The sequence below is a fragment of the Neolamprologus brichardi genome, chromosome 15 (genome assembly GCF_056152115.1).
Source record: "Neolamprologus brichardi isolate AB-2024 chromosome 15, ASM5615211v1, whole genome shotgun sequence".
In the NCBI taxonomy this organism is placed as follows: domain Eukaryota; kingdom Metazoa; phylum Chordata; class Actinopteri; order Cichliformes; family Cichlidae; genus Neolamprologus; species Neolamprologus brichardi.
The window spans coordinates 10,754,622-10,766,274 of record NC_142118.1 but is presented as its reverse complement, the minus strand read 5'-3'; the positions used below and the strand labels follow the sequence as shown (position 1 = coordinate 10,766,274).

Here is an 11,653-nt window from a genome sequence, read left to right as displayed (position 1 = left end):
TTTGTTTTTCAAAATAAACTGTCAGTATGTTGTTTAATGTGTTGTTGTGAATATATTGATTCACTGTGTGATTTTATTTTCTCTTTAACTGTAATGTTTGAAATAATCAAAATCAGTGTGTCCCTCCCTGAAATCGATTGGACAGCACAACACCACGGTTTGAGATAATAAGCCAATACCGCGAACGCGCACGAGCCTCCCACGAGTACACATCAGCAGCATGGGACGTTTTCTCGCGCCCCAACAATAGAGTGGTACGTACCATTATTACCGATTTCAATGGGGACGTTTTCTTGTGGATATACGTAATTTCACACTACTTCTCTTAGAAAGAAAACAAATGTCGCATACGGGTAAAAATCAAAGTGGTTTTATGACGCGAAACCTGATGTAAGCTTAACCGGACTAGCTTTATTGCCAATTTCATCAACATTTGCCCAGAGAATCCCTTTGGAAAAAAAGTGGCTGGATTCATCTCTGCCGCCGCCTCTTCCAGCAGGAGTACATTTGATTACGGAGACAGTACAACCATGGATCCGACCCGGGGATTTAAATTTTTGGACACGGTGGCACACTCTGCTGCTCAGTAAGGATGGAGAGAAAATAAGAGGGTTTTTTTTTTCTTCTTACAAACGTATCAGGTAAATAATTTCTTTTTAAATTTTGCACTGCAGTGCATCATTTAACTGCAAAATGGGACTTTAGTAACGTTATGTTATCGCTATTAGCACAGCGGCAACTTACCGTCATAAAACCGAGTCACCGTGTTGTAACATTAGACTTCAACTGGAGCTGCTCGACTAATAACGGTCTTGGTAATTCAAAACTGCCTGGCCATCACTGACTCCCACGTTTACCCGGTGCACAGTTGACAAATGTGGCAATGAGAACAACGTTAGGATACCAAAGTGGTCAAAATCCCGCAAAGTAGCCTACCAGTAGTATTTTTATTTTTGAATGACTAAAGGAGGAATTGGTAATGGGACCGCTGGGTGATAAATTGCAGCTGCACATCTGCATGAGATCCCGCTGCAGCGTCTTGACATAGTGAGTCTGAAGAATATCACACTAGTGAGAAAAGCAGAGAGCAAATATTTGCAATGCTCCCCAATTAACCCAACGTGCATAAACAAATAAATAAAGAGACGTAGAGTGTGTTTTATTTGTTAGCGAGTTTGTGTAGTGGGCAGTTTGCTACAGTGTCATGAAGGGAACCACGGGCAGTTAATTTTATAAGAATGCATTGATTTGCCTCTGCGAGGCAGAGGAGAAGGAGGACAGGGGTTGGGGTCTATTCCAGCCAGCTTCGTTTGCAGTCATGGGGGGATGGTAAGCCTTCAGCCCAGTGAAAATCATGCTCTGTGAAATCCGAAACCTTCTTTGTACTACTTCAAGTGCAACAAGAAAAGTGGGCACGAGGGGCATCATCGTTTTGTGACCTGACGCTGTGCAGTGATCAGCTTTTATATGTAGTGACAGCACGAATATGTGCTTTGATACACAGGAGGCCGGCTAATATGGGCTTTGCACTTCATCAAAGTGAGCATGTTTTTTCTACAGTCTGTCCAGTTGAGACAAACTAAGAGTTGGGTCTTTGAATTGCTGCAGGTAACTATTGCCTGCTGAGTGGCCAGCAGCATATTTCATGGTTTGCCTCTTTTAAAAATGCAATAGTAAAGGTAAGAACAGCCTGTAGTGACAGTGTGGGTTCAGCTCCGTGGTCGATGATGAATGAATCACCTTTAGAAACATCAGCTGCAGAGCTATTGATAAAAATCCATGTATGCCACTGTGGATGCTGCTTCTGACAGTGGATTAGTGTGCCTCTGATGTGTTAAAATAACAAATACAGCACGAGGCAAACTAGGGTTTACATGTGACATGCAGGAAATTAATAATTATTCTTTTTTTCCTCTAATAAATAGTGAGGTTAAAAAAAAAAGAAAGAAGCTATTTATCCTACAAGGCTAGACATCTTGTCCAAATCAACAAATGCAGAGCTCTCTACACTCACATTGCCTTGGCTGTGATTCAGTGGAATGCATAAATAAGACTTAATTCCTTGATTTGATCAGAAGCTGCATTAATAATTAATGCAGATAGAGAAGATGTTGATGCACAGACTCTTTCCAGATGACCTTAAATATTTACCTGTTATATCAAATTAGCCCTTTATATATTAGCCATTATATATATATATATATATATATATTAGTGAGATGCCTGGTACATTTCAGTATCAGAAATATTTAAATATTTCTGCTCAGGGAAAAAAAGACATTTGGCTACAATCAGTGAATACCCACCTAGTTCCACCTGAAAAAGACTTTCTGGGTCGAGAAGATCTGTGATGGTCAACTGTATGTGACCTGAACTGCAGATGAGTAAAATTTACAGTAGTGCAGTGAATGGATATCTTTTGAAAACGTTAAAAAAAAAATCTGTAGGTTAAGAGCATATGGCAGAAACAAAATGGTCTGAGGGCCATTGCAGCTGTTAAATATATCAGCCTGCAGGAGTGGCCTCCAAACTATCACATGACTGAGAACTGTAGCCTAGCTTTCATAAGCGCTCAGAGGGATCATGCAGGGACCATTTGCCATATTGTTTGGATTCAGAGCTGGCTTGAGGACATAATCCAGAGACTGTCCCCTAACCACCGGTCTGATTCAGCCTCAGTGGACATGTCCTAAAGGATGTCTGATGTGGTCCAGACAAGAGGCAGTAGTTCAGTTTGAGGCAACTTCTTTTTAAAGCAGGCAACTTTCTGACCTTTATGTTATATGCGTGTCTTTTTTGGTCCTGAAAAACATCATGCCGAGGTGACAAATACACAGTTGAGGGCTCTGTTCACATTGGCCGCTCTTTGATACATGAATATATACAAAAGTTTCTCAGTTTTGCTACAGGTGTCTCCTCAGAATAGAATCGAGCCTATTGCCATTTTATGTTATGCTGTTTGTGAACTTTTTGCTGTGAGGGATGACATTTCATCAGTTTGCACTTCTCGTGCTTTTTTATTTAAATGTGTTTCATAGGCCCTCATGACTGAACAGCCTCCTGTGGAGGCTTTTGGAAGTCTATTATTTGTTGACAGTGCTCTGATCCTCTGCCAGTCTTTGACTTTCTCATGCTAGCAAGAAATCTCTTTCTCCTCTGCTGTCTTTTTTGTGGTCTTTCTTTTTGGTCTTTCTCCTCAGAGGAGGAGAAGGGTGATAGGGGGACACAGAATGACAGGGGTCATAAGGAAAGAGTGTGTAGAAAGAGAAAGGAGGGAAATAGATGAGAGTTAAGTGAGTGATGGGTGCCTGGCATGAGGAGGAGAGAGGAGGTGGTGGGAGGAAGGTGGGCTAGGGATTCTGGGAAAGGCAGAGAGAGCAAAAATGAATGCGAGTGTGTGTGCAATGTGTAATGCCAGCTTACGTGCCATTTAGTTGAGCTACAGGCAGCCCTCCTATCTCCCAGCTGTTAGGATCCTCCAGAGGGCCCGGCACACAGGAGCTATTGTTCTTCTTGGCCAGGCCCACAGCTCTATAATACTGCTTCTGTCTGCAGTGTGAACTGGTCTGACAGAGAGACACCAGTGCACGGTTAAGCCTCCCTGACTGGTGCTCCTTGTGTCTTACTACCACTGCCTCCACCACTTCCAAAGAGTTTACACCAACTGCCTCGCTGTATTTCTTTAACCATTTCTTTTTAACTTGCTTTTCTTCAGTAGAAGTGTCCCTGTTCTCTCCTTTATTAATTTTTTGCTTTGCTTCCATGTTTTAATCCAGTCCTCGGTCAAACTCCAGGGATGGAAGTTGTCATAGTGTGCCTTAACTCAGGACTTACTGTTGTGCCTCATGGCAGATAATGTTTTGCTTTCTTTCAGTGATGCCACCCTGGAACAAAGGTAGAACGCCATTTTCAGAAAAAAAAATACATTACTTCTATTGAGAAGAAAGGCTTAGTATCTCCAAAGATATATAAAATCCAAAATTTTGATCACAGAGCACCATAACTTGATCTTTAGTCTTAAAAATCTGCTATACCATGTCTTTTATAAATCTGGCATAGTAAGTTAACTCTCTGCCTTTTGTCTTTTATCTTCACACAAGGGAGGAGAGAGTGTTGACAGGCTTTCTTAGAGTTGACAAGGTAACTCTGAAAAAGACTTGCCTGATAGTGCCAGAGGGACAGTCAACTGGACAAAAAGAAAGATATCCCAACTGAGTTTAAGGGTACCCCTTTCCCATCTGTAACGATCTGTTATCCGTCTTTCCATCATCTAAAGCTGAATGGAACACGAGGCGTTATTCCCTTCAGTTTATTTGCCTTCGTTATATCTACACAGCACGCTGTTGCTGCCACAGCTGCACAGTGTTTAAACACATGCAAGAGTTCTCTCATTCACTACATCACTTGAGGCTCTGACAAGTTTTAGAAAGGATTTGTCTTGAGTTGAGGCTGTATTTCATATCTGTCAGATGCAGCTTGAGGAATAGGAAGTGTATGTACGTGCTGTCTTAGCAGTCTATGGTACAGAGCTGATTAAAAAAACAAAAACAAAAACAAGCAAGTAAATAAATAAATAAAAACATAAGGAAAAAAGGTTGAAGGCTTGAAATTCTGGCTAAAAATATTTTGTCAACTTCCAGCTCGTAGAATAACAATCATGAGGTCTTTTCTGGGCTCACATGCTGCAAATTTAATAAAGAATCCTGTTTGGACTTGACATAATAGCCACGCATTTGGGAAACGGAGCACCATGGTGTCCCATGACTGACCTGGCTTATTCTGCCAGCTGAAAGCCAAAATCGCTACACAATGGGGTAAACTGTGGACGGTTGAAGCCACTCCCCTGGTGTCAAGTGTATGTTTGGAAGGTAAATGTAGTCTGATCCCTTTCTCGGCACAATGTAGGCTTCATCTGCTTTAGGAGCAAACTGGATACACGGTTCTCCCTGGGAACTTTAGGCTCAGAGACTAACAGTGTTTGTATTTGTGCGTATATGATGTCCAGAGTTGGGGGGTTTCTAGGCATTTATATTGGCAAAGCAGTTAAATTGTAAGTTGCCTTTTCTCAATTTAGGTCACCATTAATTTATTTTTGCCTTGTTTGCTACCATTAGTCAGTGCTGCTTTCTCTCTTCAAAACGATCTCCTCAGCTGCACTTAGAGCATGTGCATATTTGAATGCATTTGAATATTCAAAGTTAGGCAAAATAGTGTGTCGCACAGAATAAAAATATAATCTCTTCTGTTTTACCCGTCTTCCTCATTTTGAATACGTGTGTTCTTTTTCTGTCTTGATTTCAGCCATATCTTCAGTCTCCTATTTTGCCCATTTCACTGATTGGTTCTTATTGAGCTGGAATGGCTGATGCCCTGGTCATTGTGATCATGTGCGATGATTGATGGAGGCTGAAAAATGGAAAGCAAAAGCACCTTTATCACAGCCACAGCTTGAATCTCTCTTGTCAAGACTTGGTATGTCTGTGTTCAATTACAGATGCACCGAATTTTCATCAGGATCTTCATAAGCACTCATTTTTCTTCTCTGTTTCTCTCCCTGTGGTGGAGCGGGAAATACGTTACCATCAAGAATAACGAAGAAAATAAGAGATGCAGATGAGATTTTCTCTTGGGCGTATTATGTTTTACACAATTTCTTTAGATCTAGTTCAGGATTATTGTTACCCTGAAGACTGCCATGTTTGTTAGAAGTGCTACTGCTATAAAATATCTTAATATTATAAAATGTTATTTAAATAGTAGTCTTTAAAAGAGGAAAACAAAGCCATGGCTAATAAAAAAAAATGCAAAAAGGGATGGAGGAAAATGGTGGGAAAAGAGGACACAAATGGAGCAGTAACCTTAGTGTACACCTTCAGTGTGTTTGTCCACTGTTTCACAGCAGGGGTGCCTGTGCACACAGACAACTGCTGCTTTCAATTAGAAGCCAATATTTGGCTGTTCATTTACAGCTCGCAGCAAGGATCCAGCTCTGCTTTGATTTGCACGAGGCCCAAGTACAAGGCTTGTCTGATTTGCACTGGATGGAAGCCCAGCAGAGGCTGTGAGTGTAAGCTGCTCTTCCCTCTCAGATGGGACGATCGGAAGTGGAGGCTCGCCTTTCCTTTTGTCTCTGATGGTTAGCAGCAAATGCCAAATTCAATTAAATCCTCTGCAAGGAACCTCCTATTCAGTAACCACTTCATCTTTTTTCTTTTTTTCCCCTTTTTTTAAATACGTGCTTATCATAAAGCGATTCTGTCAGTCCTCCAGCACAAAAACTGCTCCAGAGCAGGGGTCAGATGGAGTTTAGGCATTTGTTACTGGCTGTAGGATAGGGCGTCAACGTGTGAAGGTTTTGCTTCAGTAGAATCCTATATGCTGTAATTTTCCTGTAAAATTCATTGCTGTGGCCGGAGGAAATATGGAGGTAGTTATTGATTGTGATTATCTACTGTCAGGCCTCTCTAAAGTAGAGTAAAATGTATCTGATATGATGCTGAATCAAAGTCATTCTAAACTGTCAAGCCATGGGAATGGTCTGAGATGCAGCAGTTGCTTACATAACAGTCTTTCATTTATAGACACATGCCCACAGCTAAGAGCGTGTCTAGGCTCACTGTTATGTAAGAAAGAGAAAAATCCTCTGTGTTCATATACGTTAGAGATGATACGTCTTGAGATAACAGTTATGTTTCTAGACTGACATTACCAGCATGGATTATTTATTAGTTGTACATCTAGAGCAATAGGTGGGGGATCAATGTGTGTGTTTTTTGCTTGTGCGAATAGTTGTGTATCACACCTGACATCACGCATATTCTGGTGCATTTTTATTTATTTATTTTTAAACATTTAGTGCTGTTGAGTGGGCCACAAGATGGCCGATGTGTGAATGTGATTCATTGCCTCAGAGGTCAGAGTGTAGCCAGCCAGTGAGCTGTAACTGTGAACTGTCATCCGCTTGACATAGCCACTTACTACTCCGCTGTTTTTATGATGCAGGACACTGATGGCTATGGTCTGCCCATTGCAGAATTAGTTTGAGCTGAGAACACAAAATGCAAATAGGACTGTGGCAAAAAGAATACTGATGACAGTTATTTCAGTCGGTACTTTAAGCTGAAACCTCTAATGTGTTCTAGTTCCACGCCATTAATATAGTGAATGACATAACAGATTGTGGTAGCTCACCACGGCAGGAAATTCTGCTCTTTTCCCGCTGCAGAGAAATGTTAATTTTATTTGTCGTGTTGCAACTGGCTGGTTGACAGTTCCTAACTTTATCAGTACATTATGCATTTCTATTCAAAATTACTTGCTCTGTCAATTGCGTTTCCATTGCATACCAATATCAATAGAATACAGTCAACATGGCAGTCAGGAAATCTGTCATTTACACAGGTATAAAGTAAGTTCTTAGAAGGTACTTGCATATTACACCTGAATCCCAACTCTCTTTTGCTATACCTTTATTTAAAAAAACAAACCCAAAACATAATTCTAGCAGACCACACCTCCCCATTACATGAATAAAGGCTCTTTGAAGACCTTAAAGGCTACCTTTTATCCCTTCTTATATTTTCTGTGATATGTATACTATTAAGATTATTTACATTTATATTTGGATTAAACATGGCCAAAGTTTCAAATAATAAGGCTAGAGCTTTCACACGTACTGTCTGTGAGTTAAAATTTCAGGCTAATGTAATCTGAAGCACACAGTCCTGGTTATGAGCACAGGAGTCTCACCCATCATCTGTTCAAACCTTTTGTTTGTGGGGAGCAACCAATCAGAATCAAATTCACTTAAAAGAGAGGAGCCAAAAGAGTTGATAAACTGAGGGAACACCATGCACACCATGGATAAGGTAAATAAGAATTATTTTGAACTGTGAATCATGCAAAGCTGCCCTAAAAGTATCCAGAATAAAATGATGGGACTAGAAATTAGATCAATGGGTTCACTTTAGCAACTTTTTATTTTTTTCCCCCCATAAGTGCACAATGAAAATAAAATGCATTCACTTTATCTTGTCATCTAGGATGTAGATGCAGTGTACACCCCAGATGGCAGGTGTTCAGGCTAGTGCACCAGTTGGATAAATAACATACATATATCTGGAAGGAGAATTTCAAATAGTCTGAAAAAATACTCAGTAAGTCTGCCTCTGACTATGTGCCACATCTGCATTTTGTCAGATCGAAAACCTGGTTGAAAAGTGGACGATGTTGTTTTTGTTGCCACCTGAAATTTTACTCCCAAATTTAAAGACGTTTGCGTGCCTTTATTCCATCCTATTGGTGCAAGGTGTAAATTCAAATTCAGTAGCACAGTGGTCACATTTAAAAACCGTCACAGAAATACATACGGACCACATGAAACATCCGTGATAACCTGGAAAAGTTAGTTGGACTGCAGTAATAATGGTCCTGTTGTTTTGCAGGCAAGGTTATTCAGCCCTTGTTTAGGCTCTAAAGCAATCCATAATGGCAAGAGCCAAAAAAAAAGAGGCAATCGCTGGGATGGTGGGTGATCACTTAAGGTGCTCTCTGAGTATTAAATTTGATGAAGATTTTCTGTCATAATCTGCACTCCCTTCTGAGCTGCAGATTATGACATATAGGAGATAGGTATTCACCAAAGAATGTTGTCTGCCTGTGTTTGCTTAATCAGCCTTATAGCTGGTTAAATGCCAGGTCAGTAATTTGGATTAGCATGGCGTGAGCTGCCTGGAGGAAAGCCATCCTCCTCTATCTAAAGAGTAAAGAGGCAGCCCACATAGGTCCTTCATGAAGTGTAGGTTAAGGTCAAAGAACCATTTTACTTTAGTGTGTTTGGTTGTATAAATGCTAGCGGCATCTTGAGGCAGAAGTCTAGTTTGCGTAGCCTCAGTAGGACAGATGGGTGCTGACAGACAGACCTGGCCTCGGCACTTGGACTGCTGGAAAGCTTTTTTTCCCCCCTAGTTTGTCTCGCCTTCTTCATTACAAGCTTCCTGTGTGCTTCCTGTCTCACTCACACCTCTCATCCACTCCCTCTCACATATATATTATATTCCTCTCTGTCATGTCCTATTTTACATAAGCAGAAGCTGCACATTCACTGCTGACTGCTTTCGGTGAAGCTCATGATTGCCAGTTTTGCGGTCAACATTAAGTCGTAGTTGTACATCAGCCATGTCTGAAGGATTGATCAGATTTAAAGTGAGTGCAAGGAAAGGTAGCATTATAGTTCAATAACAGAGAGGAAGCAGAAGAAACAAGGACACATGTTGCCTAGAGCTTTATATATAATTTTCCCAATGCATAATTAATTAAAAAAAAGAATGTTTGCAGTTTTTTTCAGCCAATTGAGCTATTTAATTCATTTAAGTTATTTAATTTAAAAGCTTATTTTAAATTGCCACTATACTACCATCAGGGTCTTAGTCTAAAGCATGACTAGTTTAATTGCCTTCATTAGAACCTACATGCTTACTTGGTGAGTTGTTTCTGTTATTGTATTTAGCTGTTGCAAACACCTGACAGTTACCTTCTCACTTTCTATAGCGGTGACACCTGCAACAAGCAGGGGGGAATCAAATTTATTTCAAGGTTTTCATAACATTATTTTTCTGATTTAAAATTAAATAAAATGAGTTCCTATATAAGTTAAACCATATTAATATTTAAAAATGTATTTAATTAATTCAAGTTATCAAATTTAAAAGATAACTTTATATTGTCAGTGTATTACTATCCCGGTTTGATTCTAAAAGAGTCACTGGTTTCATTGCTTTCATTAACACTAACATGCTTATTTGGTGAGTTGTTGTATTTTGTTGTTGCAAACCTGTCACCCTTAGGTTTATCATTCATTGACAAGGTCAAAAATCCCATTTCCTGATTTTTTTATTTTTTTTTTATTTTTAATATCAAAAAAGAGAGGGGAAACATACAGATGTTCACACCTTATTATTGTTGTTATTATTATTGGTTTTTTTTGTTTTTTTTCAATGTTCAGATTTTTTTTCCTTGCAACTGAAACAGAGAGCATATTAGAGATTGGAATCGAGAAGCGGTTCTTGTAGAAAACCAGTTCATAGTAGTTTAATTCCTTTGAATCATTAGCCTGCCTGTCTATTGATCCTGCTTATCAATTCTTGCACTCTCACTATAATCAGCTGTTTTCAGTTCGCAAGTCAGAGAAGGAAAGTAGCGAGGCAGTCTAGAGCATAGATATGCACATTTATGTTTATTCCACAAAAGGGCGAGATAAATGGTAACGTGGTAAAGTAGAAAACTTCATCCAGGACAGAAATGACTGCATTATGCTGCTAACACAAGTTTGTTTTTTTGCAAGCATCTACTAGGTCGGCATGCTAATGCTAAGCTAGGCAAGAACCCAGAGTAAAACCTTAGTGATTGCCGACCCCAGCAGCCAGGCCCTTAACTTAACAAGTAACAAACAGATGAGCAGTCAGGCTGTAGCCTGTCTTTCTACCTGTTCCCTTTTCTAAAGCAGATTCAATGTGGCGATTGCTTTTTTTGTGCTTGTTTTCATCTTTGCTTTGTGCGGTTAGCTTTGTATTCTACCAGAAGAAAGATGTTCGAGATGTGTGTACTCATTAGGGATTTGTGTTGGTGCGTGCGGTTGTAGCCTCAGGTTTAAATGGCGATAATGAGATGGCGTGTTTCAGCTGTTTTAAAGAGCAACATGAAAGTAATTTAACAAGTACTATAACAAATTACATTTTCCCAGGAGTAGTTAAGTGACGTACTGCATTACCCTTTAGAAAAGTGTTTTGTGTAATATCTGTAATGATGACTTTTTTGAGTAACAACTCTAACACTGATCACAACAAACAGGGGAAATACTTCAACAAACATGCAAACCTTTGACGCACAGCATGCTTCTAATTTGAATGAATATAATTTCCTTATTGCTGCTAGGCAACGGTGGTTATTCTCAAAACGGACCCGGTGAGAACTTAGTTTGGAATCAGCTGCCAGCGTTCTCGGCTCTTACTGGTGACTGGCCAGTCAGCCTCCCTGATCTTCTCTTTCATGCACGTGCAATATGGGCACAGCAGCATAGGCAAATGCTCGCTGACACATTGACAGCCACATGCTAACATGCTAGCATGTGTTAGCATGTTCTTCACTGTAAAATGGCACAAGGTTTGCCAAAGTAAACACAGGAGGTTGATTGCTGGTAAGTTGGTGCCATTCTAGAAAAAATTCCACTAACCATCAAGCTGTTGAGTCGAAATGCTGTTGAGAGAGTGCATTAACTTGAATGTCTTATTATTCCCTGCAAATACCCAAATTTTGCTTAGTTATAGAAAATAGAAGAAACTTACTTCCCCGGGCTTTGATTTGGATCACAAATTATTAAAATACATTGGGGAGTTTAAAGAACCTTGTTCCTGAGTCTGAGCTTACTTGATTAATATATGTAGTGTATACAAAATTTACTGCAGGAGGCCTCTTTTCCTGAATATCTCCTGCATATCTGTTAAGGGGCGGAAGACACTTCTATGTTTGCAAAGTGAAGGGCTCTTATGTGTGGGAGGGAGAGCTGGACTATTAGTTTGGCTTAGGAAGTGCTTATCTAGTAGCAGAGGAGCATCGAGAGCTCTGGGTTGTCGAATGATGCAGTGGTGACTATGAT

At 40.0% G+C, this 11,653-nt stretch overlaps 1 protein-coding gene across 4 annotated transcripts in view; it reads left to right on the top strand.

Annotated features, from left to right (window-relative positions):
* Nucleotides 1-177: 177 nt before the first annotated feature.
* The window catches only part of wasf1 (WASP family member 1), a 62,603-nt gene continuing 51,127 nt past the window's right edge, over nucleotides 178-11,653 (top strand). For 3 of the 4 annotated variants that reach the window (XM_087851908.1, XM_087851907.1, XM_087851905.1), the window contains exon 1: nucleotides 261-641. The gene's annotated coding sequence lies outside the window, so the exon portion shown is untranslated. The other variant, XM_087851906.1, reaches the window with a different exon arrangement.